A 21,614-nucleotide genomic window follows, 5' to 3' on the forward strand; every position below is an offset into this window, starting at 1 on the left:
GCACATTTAATTTTTTTTTTAATTTGTAAAAGTGGGACAATTTGAGTGAGTTTAATGTGAACGTGAACGGAAGACTCCCAGGGTCATTTATAACCTCAGCAGAAAAAGCGATAAAAGTTTACACGGAACCTTGATTTCCCATAGACATGTGTGAACCGAGCAGAGCTGAGAACATATCTGTTTCTTAACAGTCTCTTAAAATATTGTTTGCCTTCTTCACTGACAAGGCAAGGGAAGATGAGAGTAAGAATGTAATGAAAATATGAAAAAAGTGACTCCTTTTGCCTACTTTCAGCAAACCGAATGTAAAAAAAATAATAATAAAAATAAACAAATCAATTCACAAAGAAAACAGCCTTCCACTTAGTTTCTTTTGAAGTGAGTCTCCTTTTATTTTTTATTCCTGGGAGCCTACAAATGCAGGCTTCCTTGGAAATGGATGAATTTTGTAGAGTTTCCAGACTCAGAAGATAAACAAAGCAGTGAATTTCTCTTCCCTCCCCCCACCCCCACCCCCACCCCCACCCCCACCCCCACCCCCACCCCCACCCTGTAAATAACCTCAGGCCACAGTCTGGGCCTCCCTCTGCTCCTTGCGTCTACTGGGGGGCTGGGGGTTGGGAAGGCCCTTGACACAAGGGTGAGGCAGAGGGGGAGGAGGGGGGTAGGGGAGAAGGGAGGAGCAAGTGGGGATGGGCTCCTCCAGGAGTGAACCCCAGCTGCCTCCAGGGAAAGAATGTCACATGCATGCCCGCACACACAAAATGTACACAGTGGAGCCAGGCGCGAGAACTGTTAAAGAAAGAGAAGAAAGAAAGAAAAAGTACTGCTTCATCAGCTAAAAAACAGTCCTGTTCTTCCCCGGTTTGATTTCAGCTCGCAGTGCTGGCTTGGAATTGCCCGCAGCGATATTGGGCCCCTGCCCACACAGCAGGCAGACGGCCTGCCCTGCCAGCAACGGGCTTTTAATAAAACAGGATGCTCACCCATCACTAAAGCCACTGAGGACTACCCTGCGAATGGGTCCCAGCCCATATGAACTCCTTCCCCAGAGAGCACTTCTCTCTTCCTTATCAGGAAACTCCACTCTGGAGCTCCTGGCCCAGAACAAAGGCCCCTCTCCCAGGGGATTGCTGAGTGAATGTCTGTGGGGCAGCCATCCCATTCCCTGAGTTGTCTGCTTCTGCAAGCTTCTCACCATCCATGAGCAAACTCCCCTGCTAGTTCCAGGCGAGCGTTCTGGCTTTGATGACGGCTCCCACCTTGACAGTTAAAGAAGATGGACTTTTTGTTTTGTTTTTTTTTTCTTTTTTTAAAAGATTTTATTTATTTATTTGACAGAGAGAGGCAGCAAGAGAGGGAACGCAAGCAGGGGGAGTGGGAGAGGGAGAAGCAGGCCTCCCGCGGAGCAGGGAGCCCGATGCGGGGCTCGATCCCAGGACCCCGGGATCATGACCCGAGCCGAAGGGAGACGCCCAACGACTGAGCCACCCGGGCACCCAAGATGGACTTTTAAAGGAGCTGCCTTTCACAGGAAGGATGAGGACAACCAGCCCTCCTGAGTCATGCCAGGGTCTGGATTTGGACCCGACTTCACCATCTCAAGTGTGACGAACTTTTCTTTGCACTTTGGGGAGGCTCCCCATTTGGAATGAAATGGAGTCTGTTTCTGCGGGGACAGTTGTCCCTGATGTTTTCTAGCTGCAGTCTAATAAGGTGTCCTAACTAATGGGCGAACTCCCAGGGCGCTCTCTGAACCCTGGAGATCCCGTACACCGCACCACCTGCTGCTGACCCGGAGGCATCGGAACTGGGGTTCTAGAAGTTCTCCAGAAGTATTACCCCTAGGCCCCCAGGCATGGCCAGCCCCTGCCAGGATGTCCAGACGTGGCTGCGTATAGAACACACACCAGGCAGTCAGCAAGTGGACCTTGATGACCTCATATGTGACTAATTCCAGCGTGAAAGAGGCGTCATTGTCATTCAGAGGAAAGGCCTGACAACCTAGAATCTATCCCTATATCAGCCCCAGCTTCCTCTATAGTTTTAGACAACTTCATACGTACGTGCCTCAGTTTCCCCATTTGTAAAGTGCAGCAGGGGATTGTTGGAGGAGGGGAAATCATCAGCTCCTATGACATCCCTTTCCCTTACCACATCCTTGCAGGCCTTGCAAACCCTTCACGGCATCTTCCCTGCTGTGCCTGGATGTGAAACCCAGCCAGCCCCAGCCAGGCGCTCAGACGGGGAACTTAAGTCAAGGCCTGGGATGGTTTCTACGTTTTCTTCCAAGGGCGATAGGCTGTGAGCCTTGGAGTCTCAATCCGATGTGTTTCTATGCACTTTGAAGTTGTGGGGAGGAAACTGAAGGAATGGTGTTGCAGGTGGTGTTTTCATTTCTCCCTTTGCTTGAAGTTCGTGACTTTGGAAGTGAAAGGAGGAGGGAGGAAGTGTGCGGAGGGAACATCTGGGCATGGAGATGGTGTCAGAGTGGGGAATTGTGTCTCCTGGACTGTAGCCCAGATCCACCCCAGAACAGCGGGGTCCTGGCAGGAAGCAGGATGTACTAACCAAAATCTGAGAAGAACATGCTGCAGGAGACCTGCCAGTGTGACCAGAAAGAGTTTAAACAGAAACTTCAGAGGGAGGAATAAAAAAAAAAAAAAGCCCAAATAAATCTATAAAACCAGAGAAGACGAAGCACAGCCCCAGAATATCAGCGAGTGTTCTTGAAAGGAAAAGAAACTACTCTTGCTGACTCAAGCAAAAGGAGAATGGATTGGACGTTATTGAGAGGCTCTCAGAGTCAACAGGAAAGCTGGTTTCTGAGCTGAGAACGGGGTTCAGGCCAGGAGAGGAACTCAAGTGTGTCAGGTAACTCTGGGGGGCATGAATGGACTGCTGTCCCTCCCTTGCTCCTTCCTTCCGTGGCTGCTCAGCTCAGCTCAGCACTGCTCCCAGGCGGGGACAGCCACTGGGGACAACACTGCAGAGGGACACCTTTGTACTTCCCTGCAGGGGGCGCAGACCCAGATCCCCCCCACCCACCAAGACTGCCCAGTGGTCAGGAAGGGGACGTGGATTCTGGGTTATTAAGACAACAGTGGTATTCTTCACCGTATGTGACAGAAGCATTCCTCCATAAACACGGTGACTGACCCAGCATGTCTTAGGAGGGTGACTCCAAGGTCAGTGACCAGGCACGGAAAACCCAGCGGGGTCAAAGGATAAAGACAAAGCCAAATAATTACCAGCCATCAGCACCAAGCTTTGTGGAGCTCAGGAAGGAGTCTAGCGGATGTTACAGATGCAGGCCAAGGCCAGAAACATCTGGGCAAGTGAAGGAGAGGCTAAGGAGCAAGGACCTGTGGCCAGGGCTCAGCGTCATCTTTTCCCACTCTGCTGGGGTCTGTCTTGCTGGAAAAGGGCTGCCTTGAAAGGTCCAGTTGTCATTAGCTTCAGAGTGGAGGAGGTGCCTAGGAGTGTCAGCGAAATCACCTCCAGTCAGGAAGGCTCCTGAGCTCTCCCTCTTGGGAAAGCAAATCTCCCAAATTCAGAGTTTGGCTCCCCCTTTTCTGGGCATGGTGCCAGTTCCCAGGAGTAGGAGCCAAGTCCAGCTCCGTGGTCCTACCCCTCACTGCGGTTCTGCCAGGCTGGGGGCCGAGGAAGACGGGGGCCTGGGGCTGCCGCTGTTACCTCCCTAACGTGTGACCGAGCAGCAGAGCCAAGTGGAGACGGTCGGGTCCTGGTGACATTACCAGAGCTCTGGACTCAGCTATGCCTGAAGCCGGGGTGGCTTTTGGATTTTGCTTGATGGCAAGCCCTGCGAGAAAATTATCTGAGCCAATAGATTTTCTTTCTGTGTCTAAGCCAGTTTCTATCACTTGTAACCACACAGGGTTTCAACAATAGGCAGATAATAATACTAACGCGGATCGCAACTATGCACGGTTTACTTTATAACAACTCCAGGAGGTTAATGCTGTTATCATACCAAATTTGGCATAAGGAAACCAAGGCGTGGAAAGGTTGAATAAAATTCCCTAGGGCCACACAATCTTAACCCGAAGGACTGGGGGCTCACGTATCCAAATGCACACATAGTTCCCAAGTGAAGAAAGAGATTGAGAGAAAACCCCCAGTTCTGCTCGTGTATGTGACTAATTCCAGTGAGGAGCAAAAAGAGAGGAAATATCTAAAAAAAACCCAATATGGCCACAAAGGGTGGTCATTGGTGATCTCAGATCTTTAGAAAAGCATGCCTACAATGTGAAAAAGGGGCAGAGAATCAAAGAGAATGCGCATGAGGGGCCTGCCCCTGTGACAACAGCATTGAGAAGGCTAATGCTTCGAAAGCAGGGACCTACGAAAGGGCCACGATTTCACAAGGGTTTCTCAAGCTACCTGAAGAATACAACAAGGAAGGGAAAGGGCTGTGCATGGAGAAAATGCTCAAATGTAAAGACTTGACCAAAAAGAGAGCCAGCAATTTCAATTTAGCGTCCTACTTTTCTCGTTTTTCAGAATGTTCTTGAAAAAAGTAGAGCCCAGGACTGATAAGAAGACAAGACAGCACTCAGATACACTAAATGAGTTAGTCTTCAGCCCAGGCAAAGATGAAAGTCTCAGAGGACCTCAAAGAAGCACAGTGATTCAATACTGGGAAGCTAGCCGCTAAGCAACCTGTCCATTTTCAAAATTGTAAAAGGAGAGATTGCTTCCTGGCAATCCCTGGGGCAATATTCTAGAATGATAGACCATGTGGATTGAAAACATTGCAAAAAAGAATTTGAGGGACAACAGGGTTCAAGTCCCCCAAAACAACTAGGAATCTCTTTCGATTAAACAGGTGCATCTGGTAAGAATTGCATGCCTAAAATAATGTCAGCAAAGAAGTTGGTGTCTTGGGGGGTCCTTTGATGCCACTGACAGGACAGGAACAGGGCAGCAACATTGCCAGGAGTATCAGCGCTGGGGACTCCTGCAAATTCTGACCCACCAACTTCTCCCTGCAGGCCTGAGGCAACTCACTTCCTCTCTTGGAGGTACAAGATCTTTCTTGCCCATACAATGGGGATAAGAACAGAGCCTACCCCAAATATGCATAAATAACCAAATCATGAATGATGCAAAGTCATTTCATCTGGATGGAACAGGATGCCAAACCAGTAACATCGATACAAATTGAGCCAGAATATGTATCAATCACAAACACGGAGAATTAAAAAAGGAACCCAGAGGGGCGTCTGAGTGGCTCAGTCGGTTGGGCGGCTGCCTTCAGCTCGGGTCGTGATCCCAGGGTCCTGGGATCGAGCCCCGCATCGGGCTCCCTGCTCTGCGGAGAGCCTGCTCCTCCCTCTCCCTCTGTCTGCCGCTCTGCCTACTTGTGCTCTCTCTCTGTTAAATAAAATAAATAAATAAATAAATAAATAAATAAATAAATAAATAAATAAATAAAGGAACCCAGAAGAAGGTGTTGGATAGGAACATGGCTATTTTGTCAGCTGCCTACATGAAAATAGGATCCGGGGAGTAGCCCAAATGTCCAGCAACAGCATGTGAAAGAGCTAAGGAAACGGAGTGGCCCGGGAATAGTAGAGAGCTCTCAAGAGAGTCGGTCAGTATATTCTCATACCTGGCCACAGAGATGGAAATTATGTGACAAGATGAAAAGCCAAAGACTAAATGACATCTACATGGGATAGCATTATGTAAAAGTGTTACATGCAAATTTATAGCCAACATAGGGATGTTTTCTCTAAAAGTTGTACCCTCACCCCCAGAACAAAAGAAAGTCTGGTAGTTTTAGTTGCCATGGGATTAACGTTCGTAAAGGATGTGAGGGTTAAAAGCCAACATGATTTCAGTTGTCCCAGTGGAAATATAATGTCGGGGTGTGCTGCCAGGCTCCACCAGTGACCGTCCTGTGGGAGCTCAGCCCGGTACCAGGTGTGATGGGACAGGTCATGGGTATGGCCACCCCACACAGGCTGATTTGGGTACTTCTGGATTGACCTTTTTTTTTTTAATGTTTAATTTATTTATTCATGAAAGTCAGAGAGAGAGAGAGAGAGAGAGGCAGAGGCAGAGGGAGAAGCAGGCTCCCTGGGAGCCTGATGCGGGACTCGATCCCAGGACCCTGGGATTATGACCTGAGCCGAAAGCAGACGCTTAACCATCTGAACCACCCAGACGCCCATGGATTGACCTTTTGAGAAGAAAATTAACAGTGATTTCCAGAGAGATGGAAGAGTTAAATGTGGAAAATGAACTCATTGTACAAGAAAATAGGAATAAACATTTATCCGCGCCCGGGAGAGAGGAAAATTTCCTATGGGCGAAATTAATGGGAATAGCCACAGAGGAAGATATTGGCAGATATAAAAATATGAAAATGTCTCAGTCCTGAGTCACCGTAACAAAATTAAAAGGCAAGAAAATGCCCAGGGAACCTACATGACACACAGTGGGTGAATTTCATGAATGTTTGTGTGTGTACCTAGCATACGACTAACAGAAAAATGGGCAAAAACATGACAAGGCATGTTGAAGGAAAATAAATGCAAATGGCCTGTAAGAAATCAAAAGATGTTCCAAAGAAATGCAAACAAGAGCAGTAAGCTAACATTTCTCTTGCCATGATGGCAAAAAAAAAAAAAAAAAAAATTATAAAAAATAAGATGACAATTTATACAAAGATCCAGGGACAAGTGCAACAATGTAGGAGGGAGTGCTATTTAGACTCTCCTGCTGGTACTCGTGGACTAATTTATTTAACCTCCCACACCGTAAACTGAAGATAAACATAATTCCTGTCTGATGGGCTGTCAGGAGGAGCGGCTGAGTTCGCTCCACCACAATGGTGACACTTAAGGAATCTTTTCAAATTAGACGTAAGCAAGCAGGGTATGGCTAAATAAGTCATGATGCACTTACGAGATGAAATCGTACACAGACATTAAGTATATTGTAAAAGACAATTTCCTAATGAAAATAGATACTATGAGCCTAATATTGTAAAGGAAAATACACGCATATTTTTTATATACAGAAAAAAGATGGCGAAAATTTTGGGTTTTCCCTTCCGGTGGTTATCTCTGAGTGATGGGCTTACCGGTGTTTTATTTGTTTGTTTGTTTTTGTTTTTGTTTTAGGAAAAAACAAAAACTATAAAGACAAAAAAAATGTGAAAAATGGTATTGAGACTAAACAAAGTCAAAACAAAGCTAAATCTCCTATACTGTGTCGTGAGAATGTCGATTGGCAAGTTTAGATGGCCGGAAACCTCGAATTACACGAAATAGCTGGAGAAGATGATGATGTTGTGTGGGCTGAAAGAGATAAGGTTTTGTGGGGGTGACACATGACATCTGTTTGCACAAATTTGATGGATGCCACATCAGGGTGTGTCCCGATTTTGCCCTCTGGAACAGCATGTCCCCTGCCTCTCGATGACTCTACCACCTGAAGAGGAGGGTGAGGACTCCACACTTAGGCCCTTCGGGACTCCCTTAGATGCTGCTGGGCATCTTGGCCCATCTGAGCAGGCACGGACCTCTTGTGGGGGGCCATGGGAAAGTCTCCTGCTTTGCAATGGGTTTAGATTTGATAATGTCTTGTTTTCTCCTTAAGATGGAAAGCCATGGACAAAGAGAGGGAGCAAGTGCAACCATCAGACCGAGAGTAAGGAAGCTATGAGGGTATTTGACATTATCTCTAGGAATATTGTACCTTACAGAGAAAAGCGGACACTGTATTCATTTCTGAGACCTTCTATCCTGCTGCAGAGGCAAAACCAGCCCAGAAGTTGCTTCATCACAGTTCAGTAAAATTTAAATAATTTCTCAGTAGACAAGCTCTGTGCAAACTGGGTTAAGAAGAAGCTCACCCAGTGATACAGACCTAACCCCAAGAGTGGAGGCTGTGTGATAGGTTTCCAGGAGGGAGCCGATTAATCATCAGTAAGGATCACACATCGCTGGCCACGACGGTCAGTGTGCCTGGTAGGGTAATATTGGAGGTGGACAAATAGGGCACCTGATATCCATTCACCACCCTGAAGTTTAGGTTCCAAAACTTCCTTTGGGAAGCCCCCCTCTAGTGGTGCCAGATATGCTGGTTGGGTGGGTTCCCCTGACCCCATATTTGGGGGAGGGGGGTAAGCCCTCTTTGGCTTAGGCCAATTAGCTTGTTCCTTTACCCTGACTTTGGGCCCATGTAACCCAAGGGGCCCTTTGCTGAGCTTCCTGGGAGACAGAAATCCTCTCTCTTCTGCTGGAGCCTACAGGAACGGCCCTCCCTGGATGGCGCAGGACAAGGAATGAGGAGTTGAGCACTAGAGAGAGAGAGGAGGGCCAGCCCCCTGGCATCCTACAATGTGGGGAGAAGGTACAAAACTGGAGCCTCAGTGACTCAGATCCTGCCTTGTCCAAGATCAGAGCTCCTCCCGGATTTTTCAGTTTCCTGGGCCAGTAACGTTCCTTGATTGTTTAAGCTAGCTTGAGCGGAGTTTTCTGTCATTTGTCCCATATGCTGCTGACTAGTACAACACTGAATAGGAAGCTTACATTCTGGTTTAGGAAACTGGATTGTTGTGTCTCTGCCTTTGGCAACCACCAACAAGCAGCTTAAGATAAAAATCTGCTTTTACTTTGCTGTCAAGATAGTGTTTTCAATACTGTATTCTAAAAACATGACCACTCTACGAAGGATTTCTATAAAATTTTGTCCCCATTGCCTGGTCTGACCCAGGGCAAGAACAGTCTGATGATCGTGGAGTAACTGAGTCCCAGGTTCTGGTGCAGCTGGCATGGGCATCCCGTTGTGTTGAGGGGTGTGTGTGTGTGTGTGTGTGTGTGTGTGTGTGTGTGATAATGTACAGAAAGGAATTGGTCAACTATAAACCATTACAAGCAGAATCAGACATCTGGTGTAAGTTACCGTTTGACAAAAGTTTTCTTTAAAGATCTAGTAAAATGATTGTGGTTCAATTTTACCAAAGAGGGCCCAGCACTGAGAAATAAACCACATGAATTGCAAGATTTGATAATGTAGATCAGTGAGTCTTAAATCCTTCCCTAGAGCAAAGAGAAAGTGCGTTTGTTTCTCCAGAGGGAAGTAGCCCAGACAAGGACACATCTCTCTAAGGCCCCATGGGGTCCAAATTCCATGGGAACTCTTCTCAGGTCCTGAGGAGGCCAAGACTATTAGGATACTGGCACAGACACATTTCTACTCCTCCAGAAGGTGAAGATCAGCCAAGAGCTGCTAAGGGATGAATCATATGTTTCAAGTTAGGACTGTATTTAGTACATTTAACAGAAAACACCAAAAGACAGAAGCATAAACACAAGTGTTTATATACCCAGAGAAAACTCTTACAGAGCTTGTTTCTTCTTGTCTTTCTGTTCCACTACCCTAGCCCAGGTTTCTACTCTCAACATCACAAAGACGCTGCAGGAGTTCCTGCTCTCACATCTATGTCCCAATGAAGGAGGAAGAGAGTATCTGCACAACTGAGCCTATTCCTTTTAATTTACCTTCCTATAAATCCCATATTTCTGCTTGTATCTCACTGGCTAGGTATTAGTCACAGGGCTACAGTGACCTGCAAAGGAGCCTGGAAAATGTAGTCTCTAAGTTGGACACATTACCTCCCTGGATAAAATGAGTAAATGGGAGAATAGAAATAGGGTTCACTGGCATAAGAGAGGTTTACTGGTGAAATATCATTCAGAGAAAAAACTGCAAACATGGGTGCATTTGCATTAGAAACATGCAATCAAAACTTATTTCTGGGTTATTTTCCAATGAGAATTGTCACAGAGTCTGGGCAAGGTGAGAGGATTTAATGTTCACAGGGTCTGGTCTCCATTTGCAGCTCCTTTAGCCAGGGTGGCAGAGTCTCCAATTTCTTTTCCCAGAGTGGCTACAGCTTATGCTAGGCTGTCCTTGAGGCATCGGGGTATCTTATGAAGATGTAATTTGGCCTCTTATTTGCTCTTCCCGTCTGCCTTTCACCTGCCAATTTTCTCCTTCCTCTTCTTCTTCTTCTTCTTCTCCTTCTCCTTTCCCCTCCCTTTCTCCTCTTCCTCCTCTCTCTCTCTCTCTCTTTTTTTTTTTTTTTTACTGCTGCTGGGTCACACCTGGAGCTGCAGAGGGAGGGCTTTCTGTCCTGGGACACTGTGATCAGAACCTTTTAACCTAGTTGGGCCAATGAGCAGTGAGTTGCTGGGCACCAGGTGCCAGATACTTGAGGTCTGTTATTTTAGTTAGTCCTCACAACATCCTCGTCTGAGGCTGGAGAAGTGAAGTCACTTGACCAGGGTGGCAAGTTCAGCAGGACAACAGCTGCATCTTGCACTTCCAGGAAAGAAGAACGGAGGTGTAGAAGGTCAGGGAAAGAACAGGGCGTGGGGCACACTTGCTGCAACCACCACTCAGGATCTGGTCCCCCTTCTCTGGCACCAGCGTCCTTCCAGGACCAGCCAGCACCATTTTGGTGGACTGCTCGGTCCAGAGGTGGACCAGTGACCCAGAACCACTAACCAGCATATCCCGTGTCCCAGTTCCAGTGACCAGTCCAGGATGGGCAGATGGCCAAGTCATGCCATTCCCATGTCTGTCACCTGGGCTGCTGAGAGGACAGTCTTTGAGCTAAGTTGTTAGCTGCCAACTCACAGCCATCTCCAGTGGAGAGCCCCCCTCAAGAGAGACGGGGTGACTGAGACCCAGTCCTGTTGACATCATGGAGTCAAGCCAGTCCTAGACTTTTCAGGTGTTTGACCGATAAATCTCTTTCCCAGCTGCTCTGAGTTGGGTTCTTTCCCTCACAGCCCAAATGTCTGGACTTTTATGCAGGGCAAGCAGCCTGAACGTTCCCCTTCAGACCTCCCGGGGGCCCGCCTGCAAGAGAAGGGTGGCGGAGGAGCGTTTACAGATGATAGAATGAGAAGTTAAGCAAACAGAAAAGGTTGTATTTTCTAAAGCGAGGAGCGTTTTTCTCTGTATTTTAAACCATAGATTAAAAGGAAGGCCTTTGGGGATGTTTTTTGGCCTGGGGTTCTGAGCCTCTGCATTATACTCATTTAAAAGCATCTCTGCTCCTCAGAGTGGAAAGCCCAGAGGACAGGCAAGAGCAACAAGGCCTCTAGGAGGGAGAAAGGAGGCATTTCTGATCAGTGGGGAAAGGTGGCTCGTTCAAGAAATAGTAGTGGGGGGCGCCTGGGGGGCTCAGTCGTTAAGCGTCTACCTTCGGCTCAGGTCATGATCCCAGGGTCCCGGGGTCGAGCCCCCCCCTGCGTCGGGCTTCCTGCTCAGCAGGGGGTCTGCTTCTCCCTTTCCCTCTGCCTCCTCCCCCTGCTTGTGCTCTCTCTCTCTCTCTCAAATAAATAAATAAAGTAAAAAAAAAAAAAAAAAGAAATAGTACTGGGACGACAGGACACGGGAGCCATCTGAAAAAAACAAAGGTGAATCCATACTTCAATGATATATCCAAACAAAATCTACATAGCCCAACTACCAAAATGTAAAATATATATATATACAAAACCATCAAAGTTTTAAAATAATAATTTCTACCTTTCACATCAGAAGGAGGAATGCCTTATTAGCACAAACACAAACTATAAAACCCCAAACGGGGTTTTATATTGATGAAAATGACTATATAAAAATCAAGTTTTCTCTCTATGGCCAACCCTACCATAAACAAACCCAAAAGGCAAACGTCAAACTGGGAAAAACTGTTTTGACTGATACCACGGACAAAGTGCAACTATCCCTAATATAGACAGACTCCTACACATCAATAAAAGGCCAACAAATTGGCAAATGGGCAAAGGATGCCAACGGACAAGCCGTAGGAATGGGACTGCAGACGGCCCTGACGCATCTGAAGAGATGCTCGGCATCACCTGTGGGAAGAGAAATACAATTTACGTTTACACCAGGATACCATTTGTCCTCGTTCAGGCTGTCACATTTTGATCCCTCGCCATGTTCAAAAACGCGACAGGAGCTCTAATGCATCCTAGATGTTTGTAAAATAGGACAGTTTTAGTGGAGGGCAATTTGGCAGTATCTATCCCAACTGTAAAGCACTTGTCCCTTTTCCTGGGAACGACGGCTCTGAGAATTCACGCTCTCACAGGTCGTGAGCTGGGCGCACCTATAAGGGCTCTTCGGCAGCATCGCCCGTGTTTGCCAAAGACTGCACACAATCCAAACGTCTAACATTCTGCAACTGCTTAAATAAACTAGAACAATATGCTATGCTCTATGTAACAAAATATAGGTACAGCTTGTGTGTGCGGCGGGTGGTCCTGACCGGACCCCTAGGGATCTGGTAACGGCGGGTGCTTCTGGGAAAGGAATTCCGGGGGTCCTGAGGGGCAGGGGCAAGACTGGTTTCACTTCACACACTGGTTTAGACCTTTTACATTTTGTGTGGGTGTGTGTTTTAAGATTTTATTTATTTATTTGAGAGAGAGAGAGAGCACGAGCAGGGGAAGGGCAGAGGGAGAGGGAGAAGCAGGCTTCCCGCGGGGCAGGGAGCCCGATGCGGGGCTCGATCCCAGGACCCTGGGCTCATGACCTGAGCCGAAGGCAGACGCTTAACTGACTGAGCCACCCAGGCGCCCCTAGACGTTTTGTACTATGTGCAAAAGTTAACTACTAAAAATGTTTTCTAAACTTGAGTAGGTTAAGTATCCCTCCCCAGGACAGTCAGCTACAGCAGGTGTGTGCCCAGGTGGACGCCCCTTCCTCTCCTGCCCCTCCCACCCCAGCTCCTGGCTGGGTCACCACTGCTTGGCCTGGCATCTAACGAGTGAAGACACTGGGGAGGGGGGTGGGGGGCGGTCCCCCGCTGGCTCAGCTGCCTGTGACGGGGAGGTATCTTCCTCACTCAGGTCTGAGCCCGCTCTCAGTCACTCCTCTGCCCTGAAGTTTTCATCCCATTGTGCATTCGTTAGCACACGTGAGCGATGAATCTTGTAGCGTCTCAAAATCCTTTTGGAGGCAGGCAGAGGAGAACATGCTTATAAATTTTAAATAACTAAAAGTTTGCAGTTGCTGATGCCCGTTAGGTACCTGAACGTGTCGCTAAGGGCAAGCAAACATATGCCCCAGGCACCTCCTCTGGGCAGGTTTAAAATAAAACTCCATAGTTTTACGGAGTTTTATTGCCCCACCCCAATTAAACAGTGGACACTGGACCCCGAGAAGGGGGGGGCCCATTGCAGGGAGGGGGCTTCTGCTGTGGCTTTGCCCTCTGTCACAGCGTCACACACTCAAGTTTCTGACCTCTGAGTCTGTCTTTTGAATCACAGTGGTTGTGGGTGACACCCTCGTGCCAAGCCCCTGGTATGCTGGCCGGGCACTCAGCTCCTTGGCCCCTGGCATAGGGCCCCAAGCGGAGAACAGGCTCATTTCTCGCATCACAGCGGGGGCTGGCAGGAGCAAGCTCCTAGCTGTCACTCTGGGAAGGACAGGTACCATCTTGGCACCGGAGGGCCTAGCCGGCCGCCCCGTAGATGTCTGGAGTGAGCTCTCTGGGGACAAGAGCTGACGGCTGTCCTGGGCCCTCTGGAAGGGTTTGTGTCTCGCCAAGGCCGTCCCCAGGCCTGACAAGAGGGGGGCTGTCAGGAGGGTGCAAGCAGAGGGAACCTCGGCGGAGACTGGTCACTCTTACAAGCTGCCAGGCAGAGACTGTTCTGAGCTAACGACATGCCCAGCGAGGGGCCCAGCGCAACTCCCCCGTGGATGAGCTTACCTGCGTGGGCGTGCACACGCGTGTGTGAGTGCGGGCACGTGAGTGTGCACCTGTGTGTACCATGAACACACGCGCACCAGACAGATGCAGGCATCCCCCCATAGTCGCACACATCTGTGCCATGGTCTGACTAGAATCCCCTTCCTAAGCTGGCCTGCTTAGTGGACTTTTTACACAAAGAAAGGGCCTGTTGTGGTCCTGCAGGACCTGAACGTCTGGATGCTTGCAGGGGCACCCAGGGCTGTTTCCTTGGGCAGAGATGTTGGTGGGAGAGATGGACCACGGACCTGTCAGGGGACAGGGAAACAGTTGTTTCCTGCATCTGTGATGTAGGACCCCCAAGGGGCGCAGCCTGGACATTGTCTTGTGCCCATTTCCCTGGCTCTGGAGGAAAGAATTCTGTAGGCCCGTGGCGGTGGCGGGGGGGGGGCATAAACTTGGTCTGAGGAAAGGGGAAGATGAGGGAGGACTTTCTGAAAGGAGGAAGGAGAGAAAGGCACAGAGACAGAGCAGGAGGGAGGAACTATAAACGTGGACAGGCGGGGGTAGGAAGCCGGATGGGATTCTAGAGAGGCAAGGAGGGAACCTGTGCAAGCCTACACTGGACTTTCCTTAGGAAATCACTTGCACACAGGTTGTTGGGAATTAGCCCAAGTCCCACTGCCCAGGGCTCCTCTGTGTCTGGTTTGGCTGGATCTTAGAATCTCCAATAATTGTTTCTGGTCAGCCTTAAGGAGACTGCTGGGGTGGCTGAAAGGGTCCCCTCACAATGGTGCCAGTGCTTGTGGTGGGTCTGGAGAACCTCTGTCCCTCGCTAACTTACTAGGGACCTCAGGGAAATGACCTCCCTTTCCGGGTCCTCAGTAGCCCTGTGTAGAAGGCATTGTTGGACATTAACCAGTAAAGTGGGCTATTAAAGTATTCATCTGTGGGGGGGAAGAAGAGTCCGGAAGCAGAAGCCAGAGTGTGTTTATTAAATGTGAAAATGTATGGTGACACGCAGAGGATTTTTCCTGAAAAGCCAAAATACCTCCACAGCCATCTTAGCAGGCACGACACTCCCAGACTACACATGTGGGTTGGAAGAACATCTGCCGCCAGCAGAAAGGGGGTCAGCGGGCACGCGACTAGCATGTCCCTGGGAAGGCACGTGCGTCGTTGCACGTATGCGTGTGTCCATACGTGTGTCTGTGTGTGCTGGGGGTGCAGGGGAACCAGAAGGAGCCCTGAGCAGTGCACGGAACGTAAAAGTAGTGAACACTCAGCTTAAGCAATTGTTTTTCTCCTGGAGGCTAAAATTCACGGGCAGGTAGCCAACAGCCACATTAGGATAAGAAATGTAATCTGTTTATAATAAGTTGGCAAATACATCTCATTGGTGCTGTGGGTGAGCTTGCAGCGCACCAGAACCCACTGTGAGGCTGGCCCTGGCTCCGGTGTCTGTGGCAAGCCCACCGGAGCTAACAGGCTAGTGTTTGTAAAGCCCAGGTTCACCGCTCGCCTCCTTTCTCCATCATCCACTTCCCTCTGGGGCAGAGAAACATGTTCCCAAAGATGGCAGCTGGAGAGCCGTCTGAGAGCCAAGGGAAACTGTGGCTCCCTCCTTTGCGGGAACCACCCTGGCTACCAGAGCAGAGACTGGGGATGGGCTCTCCAGGTGGCAAGGCACTCAGTCCCACCGATGCAGGGAGCCCGGGTCCCTGCAAAGAGTCTCCTATGAGGTTCTGGGCTCTGCTTGGCCTCCCTACTTCTGGACAAGTTCTGGGTTGCCCCTGCCCTGTAGCACGGTGTCATCCTTCCAGTCATCCACTCATCTAAAGTTTCTGGGCCTGTAGTGCCTGCCACTTTTCAGAGCAATAGCAAATAAAATCGATAGCCAGCACCGATTTGGCAGTTACTGTGGCCTGGCGCTGCCTAGGTGTTCTGTGTGCATCACCTCCCTGTGCCCTCTGGGAAGCTTGGAAGGAGACACCATCATCGAGCCATTGTACAGATGTGAAAACAGAAGCGTGGAGGGTTTGCACAGCTTGTGCAACTTCCTGCCATCAGTGGGATTGGTGTGGAGTCTGCTTTGAACCCAGGCTTTTCCAATTCTGGAATCCCAGCTCCTTCCATGCAACTCCACAGAAGATTTCTCTTGGAACTATGCAGGTCCACTGCCACCCCTGGAGACATTCTCTAGCCTTTTTCTGGGTCCTTCCTTCTGACCTTTGCAAACTCATATCCCCAAAGGGCACTCATTCCCTCTATTCAGAATTCAGTGAACAATAACACGTGGTGGTCACAGGGCAAGGGCATTAGAATCAGACAGACCCAGCTTAGAATTCTGCTTTAGATTCATGCTACCCTTGGTCAAACTACTCAGCCTCCTGCCTCCAGTTCCTTGTCTGTAAGAATAGAAAACACTGAACTGCTATCTACCCCACAGGGTGGGTGTGAGAGATAAAGGAGATAAAACATACCCAGCTCCCTGGCCAGTGTTTGCATAGCTCTGCTGAGGGTGTGTATGTGGTGACAAATGTGACGAGGTGAGGAGGACATGTAGGCGGATGTCCCACCACCAAGTTTCATTCCTTTCCCATATTCTGACTTCTCCCACCCCAGGATGGTGTCTGAGAAGGCTGAGCAGGGGGGCTGAGACTCTCATCTGCAGAGTTAACAAGCTTCTCTCCACAGTCAGCAGAGATCATGTGGGGAGCTTGGACGGCCACCCCCCACCCTGGCAGAGACCAAGCTCTCCTCCCCTTCCCCACTCGGGTGGTATCAGAGGAAGCTCTCTCCACCTCTGAGTGGTAACAAGGCCCTGTGGGGAATCACAACAGGGCACTCTGACCCTCCATTTGAGGGAGCTATCAGTGGAGGCCCTGTGGGGAGCCAGAACTTCTATCCCCACCCAGCAATAAGGTAGAGATCTCTTTTTACTTTTACCTCTGTCAACAGATGCCAAGTAGGGAACCTGGACTTCCCACCTTACTGCCACCAACCACTTTTCCTACTGGAGCAGTGTCCGAGGAAGCCACCTAACATAAATGGTTAAAATAATATCCAGCGTCTCACAACACAAGATTTGAAATGCCAAGTTTTCAATAGAAAATCACTCATCATACCAAGATTGAGGATGATCTCAAATTGAATGAAAATAACCAATAAATGCTAATCCCAAGATGACAGAGATGTTAGGATGATCTGACAGACATTTTAAAGCAACTACCATAAAAATGCTTCAAAGAGTAATGACAAATACTCTTGAAACAAATGAAAATTTAGGAGGTCCCAGGCAAGAAAGTTAAAACAGAAAGAAGAACCCAATGGAAGTTTTGGAACTGAAAAATACTGCAACCAAAACAACAAAAAAAACCCTGCCTGAATGGAGGCACTCGTAGCAGAATTGCAGGGAAACAGTGAACTTGAGGATAGGACGCTGTTCCATATCCATTCTGGACAACAGAGAGAAGAAAATGGGCTGGAAAAGAAAGGAACAGAGCTTCCGGGATATGTGGTGCTATACCAAAAGATCTAATTTCCATGACACTGGAGTTCTGGAAGGAGAAGAAATGAGGGCAGAACGGAAAAAGTGCTCAATTAAGTAATGGCTTAAAACTTCCCAAATGTGGCAAAAACCATAAAACCACAGATTTAAGAAGCCAAGTAAATCTCAAACAGGATAAACCCAAAGAAATCCATATCAAGGCACATCATAGTCAAACTCCTGAAAAACAGAGAGAAAAAAATATACGTTGCAAACAGAGAGGAATGACATGCCACCTATGGGGTGGGGGCAGGGAAGAAGTGTGAATGACAGAAAATTGTTATGAGAAACCATGGAGGCCAGAGTGTTGAAGTGGCCAACTCAGAATCCTACATCCAGCTGAAAGGTCCTTTCTAGTGAAAAGATCCTTCAGGAATGAAAGGGAAATCAAGGCATTCTCCGAAAAACTAAGAATATTTGTCACCAGCAGACATAGGGAATAAGAATGGCTAAAAGAATTTTTTCTTTTTTTAAAAAGATTTATTTAATTTTTTTAAAGATTTTATTTATTTATTTGAGAGAGAGAGGGAGCACACAAGTGGGGTGGGGGCAGGGGCGGTGCTCCAGAGGGAGAGGGAAAAGCAGGGAGCCCAATGTTGGAGTCGATCCCAGGGCTCTGAGATCATGACCTGAGCCAAAGTCAGACGCTTAACTGAATGAGCCATCCAGGTGCCCCGCCAAAAGAATTTTTCTAAACAGAAAGGGAAACAATAAGAGAAAGACTACTGGGGCATCAGTAAGGAAGAAAGAACGTAATAAGCAACAACATTGGTAATATTGGTCATTACAAGAGATTTTCATTTTCTTCTTGAGTTTTCAAAATTGTGTTGATGATTGAGGCAAAAACTTTAACTCTTACTGTCTAATGTGATTCTAAGGATATGTAGAAGAAATATTTGAGACAACTGACTATTATAAACAGAGAGGGTCAAGTGACATAGAGAGAGGTAAATGTTTCACATTTCAAACTTGTCAAATGATGACACTAGTAAACTATGGTAAGTCTCAATAAATGCAGAAAAATCATTTGATAAAATCCAACAAATATTCCTGATAAAAACTCTTAGCCAACTAAGAACACATAAGAACTTCCTCAACCTGATAAGGGGCATCCACTAAAAATTTATAGCTAATATCATTCTTTTTTTTTTTTTTTAAAGTAGGCTTCATGCCCAACGTGGGGCTTGAACTCACAACCCAGAGATCAAGAGTCAGATGCTCTACCAACTGAGCCAACCAGGTGGCCCTATAGTTCCTATAGTTACCATCATCCTTTTCTTGTTTTATTTTTTTAAGGTTTATTTATTTATTTCTTTGAGAGAGACAGAGAGAGAAAGTAGTACATGGGCAGAGGGAGAGAATCTTTCAAGCAGACTCCCGGGTGAGTGCAGATCCCAGCTCGGGGCTTGATTTCAAGACCCATGAGAGCATGAGCTGAACTGAAACCAAGAGTTGGTCGCTCAACCCACTGAGCCACCCAGGAGTCCCGTTAACATCATTCTTAATGATGAAAGACTGAATACTTTCCCTCCTGAGATCAGAAATTCTCACAGACTCTATTCCACACTGTCCTAAAAATTCTATCCAGAGTAATATGGCAAGAAATAGAAATCCAGAGATCCAGGCTGGAAATAGAAAAGGAAAGCTGTTTTTATTGGCAAGAGTCTACATGGAAAATCCTATAGAACAAAAAAAGTAACTTTAGTAAAGATACACAATACAAGATTAATTCACAAAAATCACTGCATTTCTGTATTTTTGCAGTGAACCACTAGAAATTGAAATTTTAAAAAACTACTATTGATAATAGTATCAAAAAGTATAAAATAATTAGAGTGAATCTGACAAAGATGGACAAGATCTATACATTAAAAATTAATAAAACATTGCTGAGAGAAATGAAAGAGAACCTAAGTAGAGAGAGAGAGAGAGATATACTGTGTTCATGGGTCAGAAGGCTCAATATTTTTAAGGTATACATTCTCACCAAATTGATCTATAAAGTCAATGCAATTCTGGGCAAAATCTCAGCAGGGACTTCTGTAGAAATTGACAAACTTCTTCGAAAACTCATATGGAAATGCAGAGCGCTTAGAATAGTCAAAACAGCTTTGCAAAGGAGGAACAAAGTTGGAGAACTAACAGTGTGGGATTTCAAGACTTATTATAAAGTGACAGTAATCAAGCCAGTGCAGTAAACATGAGCACAGACATCAGTGGAACTTCAGAATCAAGACTGAACAGACCCGCTCATGTATGAACAACTAATTTTTGACAGAACTGCAAAGCAGTGCAGGGAGGGAGAAATGGTTGTCTTTTCAACCAATGCTCCAGGGGAGGGGAGGGGGACACTGGGCTATCCGTAGGCAAAAAAAGTCAACTTCAATCCACATCTCCTACCATGTACAAAAAATCAACTCAAAATGGGTCATCAGAGGTTGAAATATCCACAGCTTCTGAAGAAAACAGAAGAAAATCTTTGTGACTTTGGGCTAGGCAAAGATTTCTTAGATATAACAAAAGTATGATACAGAAAAGAAAAAAAAATTGATATATTGGACTCCTTCAAAATTGAAGACAAAAGAAAATGAAAAGATGAGCTACAAACCAGGAGAAAACAAGTGCAAATCATATTATTTAATAAAGGGCTTGTATCCATTATGTATAAAGAACTCCCAAAACTCAATAATAAGAAATCAAACAACCCAATGAAGAAACGGACAAACTATTTAAACAGACATATCACCAAACATCTGTGAATTAGAAAGAAGTGATGCAAATTATTTTCACGAGCGGTCATGATCCAACTATTAGGATGATTACAATAAAAAAGACTGACCACAATAAGCATTATGAGGATGTGGAGCAACTGGAATGCTCACACACTGCTCATGGGTTTTTAGAAATGATGGGGCCAACCTTAACCAAATCTTGCGCCAAGCCCCATTCGAAGAATCACAGCTTAATTTCTTCCTGCCCAATTTCTTTCGCAGTAGCCCCTGGAAAGCCAGCTTTCCAGTGTCACACAGCTCACCTCCAGCAGTAGGGAGCTTTTCCCTTCAAGCAAACTGCAGTCGATCTGGTTTAGAAACACTCTTGCTGTTTTGTTTTTGTTTTTGTTTTTGTTTTAATTTAAGGCACCAGACTGTGAATTCGTATGGTGTGTTCAAGACCGCCCACCCAGTCCTCCTTAGGTCTGCTTCTCCGTGGATTTGAGGTGCCTTGAGAGATGACACAGTGTCGGATTAAAAGAAAGAGAGGAAGGCACCACGACTCTCCGCTACCTCGTCTAGACAATTTTCTGAGGATTGAATACAGCTCTGGGTGTGAGTCAGCTCCCGCCCGAGCAAGCGAGTTTCTGTCTGCTTGGGTCTCTCTGCCTTTGCAGTCAGAGGAAGGGCCCGGGCTCAGGCCAGGAAGAATCTGCTCTAAGCTGATAAAGCCAAAGCCCCAGTGCCAGGAACCCTGTGGTTTTTCTGTCTTTGGAAGTTCTCCCGGTGAGGCCTGGGAGGAGAGGACACTCTCTAGGAGGGGGTACTTTCCCCCCCGCAAAGCACCGTTCTGCATATCGCCCAGGCGAGCCCTTTGCACACATCCGGGCTATGAGACCCCGCGCACCCAGGACTGTGCGCTCCATTTCAGGTGCGCTCAACACGGTTTTCTCCCTTAAATGTGCGAACTGCAAAGTTCTGTCCCCGCCTCTTGCCCTCTGGGGCTGGGCGGAGGGAGGCAGCCTTCGCGGCTGGGGTGGGAGAGGGACGGGCGTGCGGTCCCGGCAGACCCGTGGGTGTCTGACCGCGCCGAGATGGGGCGCTGCCTCGCGGTGACCCTGGCCGCAGGAGCTCCAGACCCTGACAAAGCCGGCCTGCTCGCTCCGCTTTGCTGCCTTTTACTTTTCCTAAACCAACTCAGAGGGAGTTTCAACCCTCTGAAACGTCCGGCGAAACTCTCTAGAGCTCAGATCCATTCACTCGGAGGAGAAGACGTGAGGATTTTTTTTTTTTTTTTTTTTTTTGGAACCCGTTGTTGGAGTGTAAACGGAGCTGTCAGTCTAGAAGCCCCCACCCCCCGCAGGAGCCCGGAGTGAGTCTGCAGAGCCGGGTATTTTTAGAGCCTGCTCTCTCCGGGATTGCAGCGCGTAGACCCCGAGCCGGCTCCTGGCGGCTTAGGGCGCATGGGGCTTTGCGGAACCCGATGCAGCCCCAAGATGGGCTTAGCTGGGGCAGGGCACAGACCTGGAGCCCGAGAAGCCCGAGACAAGCACAAGGCACTCAGAAACCCTTGTTCAATTTCACCTTCAATTAAAAACAA

The 21,614-nt window shown here is 47.6% G+C and overlaps 1 long non-coding RNA gene across 1 annotated transcript in view; it reads right to left on the minus strand.

Moving 5' to 3' along the window:
- LOC114219635 (uncharacterized) overlaps positions 1-21,614 on the minus strand; it is a 264,586-nt gene that overhangs the window by 126,019 nt on the left and 116,953 nt on the right. The window lies entirely within an intron of this gene.

This window comes from Eumetopias jubatus, unplaced genomic scaffold (assembly GCF_037043125.1).
Source record: "Eumetopias jubatus isolate StellerSeaLion01/CBP00866 unplaced genomic scaffold, mEumJub1_p1.0 scaffold_9, whole genome shotgun sequence".
NCBI classification, from domain to species: domain Eukaryota; kingdom Metazoa; phylum Chordata; class Mammalia; order Carnivora; family Otariidae; genus Eumetopias; species Eumetopias jubatus.